This window comes from Bombina bombina, chromosome 4, assembly GCF_027579735.1.
Source record: "Bombina bombina isolate aBomBom1 chromosome 4, aBomBom1.pri, whole genome shotgun sequence".
NCBI lineage: Eukaryota > Metazoa > Chordata > Amphibia > Anura > Bombinatoridae > Bombina > Bombina bombina.
In genome coordinates this window covers 570,959,409-570,962,280 of record NC_069502.1, presented here as the reverse complement: position 1 = coordinate 570,962,280, position 2,872 = coordinate 570,959,409, and the positions used below count along the sequence as shown (strand labels likewise).

The following is a 2,872-nucleotide window of genomic DNA, read 5'->3' as shown; positions in this document are numbered from 1 at the left end:
CTTCAAATACATGCTTCTAGTGTCTCCTTTTATGTATGAGACTTTGTTTGGGTCATGCCTTTTTCCAATCTAAGTTTTCCTCCCAGGGGCAGATTTCTCTTTCTAGAGTATCTGCAATCCAAGTAGGATGAGAGGCATTCCTTGAACTGGATTCAGGGTCTTCATCTCTGGGAGTAACAGTTCCAGTCCAGTTTGGGAATGGGATATAGGTATTTACCTCATATATTTCAGGTTCTGTCCTTTAAAGTAGTATCCTTTCTCCTTTTTTTCTAGTGGGCCTGTTCATAACGAACTTAGACCTGAGAGATTTATTGTTTCCTTAATCAGAATCTTCTCTAGTTTTCTTAGTTTGCGCCATCCCAGTCAGACCTTTAGGTCTTTGGATATTGCAAGTGTATTTTTCTGTACAATATATAGTTCAGGTATCATCCTGACTTCGAGCTAACTCTCTTAAAAAAATCTTGTCCAATCTTTTTTTCCGGGGATGGAAAATTAATCTGGAGAAAAGTTCTCTTGTTCCATCCACAAGTGTAATTTATTTGGGACTACCACCACAATACCCTGAATGCACCAGATTTCGTTTGATCTCGGAAGTTATGCAGGGTCAGGTCTGGTCAGTACCTGGATGGGAGACCGCCTGGGAACACCAGGTGCGGTAGGCTTGGACCTTTATTTGATTCTTTATCTAGGAGATGTCTTTCAGAGGTCAAAAAATCAAGGATTTATTCCTTTTCCCCACTCTGCAGTCTTTTGTCCGGCCAACAGTAAGTTTTAGTGGCCAGTGGATAGCTTAGCTATCTTGCAACCAGGAGGTTGGGAGTTTGGATTTAGCTGTAGTTGATTTTTCTTCACTTTTCTATGACCCTGTGTATGGAGGGAATTGGTCTCATGGTATTCATGGACATCATTCCTTTTGCTATTTTCCATGACATGGAGAACTTTCGGATAGATTTAGATCAGATGACGAGACTTTCTTCCGTAGTATTTTTTCAGGGGTATCTATCTCCGGGAACGTGTTTCTGGAGATATTCCTGGGTGATGTGAACACAGATGCCAACCTGCTGGGCTGGTAAGCTGTCTGGGTCTTTAAGGATTATGGACTCGGAAGTGTCTCCTATCCTCTTTAAACATCATGGAGTTGAGAGCAATTTGCAATGCTCTGATGACTTGACCTCAGTCGTCCCTAGCTTGGTTCCAGTCGGACAATATCACCTCTAGGGTTTATATTAACCATTTGGGAGGAACTAGGGGTTCCTTAGCCATGTAGGAGATGACTTGGATTGTCCAGTGGGAGGAAGCTCACATTTGCTGTTGGTTATTCACTTTCCAGGGGTGGACAGTTGGGAGTCGGACTTCTAAACAGATTGATAATTCATCCCGTGAGTGAGCATTTCCATCCAGAAGTGTTCTCTAGGTAAACCCTCACATGGGGGGTTTCAGGAGTTGGCTTCTGTGGGCATTTCGACAGAACGACAAGTTTCAAAGGTACGGTTTTTGGTCATGTGATCCGCAGACCGTCATGATAGATGTTCTGACGTTTTTCTTGGATTTCAGTCTTGCATACCTTTTTCCTCTGTTTGTTCTCTTTCCATGAGAGCAGCAGTAATTTTATTAGCCCCTTCGTGGCCTTGCAGGATCTGGTATGCAGACCTAGTGGAAATGTCGTCTCTCCACCTTGGAGACTACCTCTGAGGAAGGACTTCTGATTCTTGGTCTTTCATCTAAATCTCTAAAGCTGACTGCTTGAATATTGGACGCTTAGTTTTGTCTATGCGGGGGCTTTTCTGAATTTTTTTATCCTTTCTCCAGGGTGGTCTGAAGAAGGTTTTGTCAGTCAGTACTCTGAAGGGTCAGTTTTCTGCATTGTATTTTTTGCTACATAAGCATCTGTTGGACGTGCCAGATGTGCAATCTTTTTGTCAGGCGGCCTGTGTTTGTTGGTTGCTCCCCCTTAGGGTTTTGCCCTTGTTAAAGTTTTGCAGTAGGCTCTGTTTGAGCCTTTACTTTCCATAGATATTAAGTTGTTATTTTGGAAGGTTTTGCTTCTCATTGCTATATTTTCTGCTTTAAGAGTCTCTGAGCTCTGTTTTGCAGTGTGATTCGCCTTATCTTTCATGCAGTTAAGGCGGTTATTCGTACTAGTTAGGTTTTCTTCCTAAGTGGTTTTGGATAGATATATTAATCAGAAAATTGTTGTTCCTTCTCTGTGTTCTTATCTATATTCTCATAAGGAACATTTGTTGCACAACTTTGATGTTGTACATGCTTTTATTTTCTATCTACAGGCGACTAAGGATTGTCGCCAGTTTGCTGTTTATTTCTCTGGGAAACATTAAGGTCAGAGAGCTTCAGCTACTTCTCTTTCTCTTTGGTTGAGTAGTATAATGTGTTTGGTTTATGAGACTGCTGGACAGCAGCCTCCTGAGAGAATTCCAGCTTATTTCACTAGGCCTGTCCCCCCTTCTTGGGCTTTCAAGAAGGAAGTTTCTGTAGAACAGATTTGCAAGGCTGCAACTTTTTCCAAATTTTATATTTTTGTCTCAGCTGAGGTTTCTTTTAGGAGAAAGGTTCTTCATATAGTGGTGTCTTCTGTTTAGGTTACCTGTCTTGTCCCTCCCTAATCATCTGTGTCCTCTAGCTTGGGTATTGGTTCCCACTAGTAATTGATGATTCCGTGGACTCACCATATCTTAGGAAAGAAAACATAATTTATGCTTACCTGATAAATTTATTTCCGGATATGGTGAGTCCACGGCCCACCCTTTATTTTAAGATAGTTATTTTTAACTAAAACCTCAGGCACCTCCACACCTGTGTAATCTTCTTTTTCCATTTTCCTTTTGGCTGAATGACTGGCGGTTATGGGTAAGGG

At 41.7% G+C, this 2,872-nt stretch overlaps 1 pseudogene; it reads left to right on the top strand.

Moving 5' to 3' along the window:
• The first annotated feature begins 543 nt into the window (after positions 1 to 543).
• Positions 544 to 662, top strand: LOC128658406 (uncharacterized; annotated as a pseudogene).
• The last annotated feature ends 2,210 nt before the right edge of the window (positions 663 to 2,872 follow it).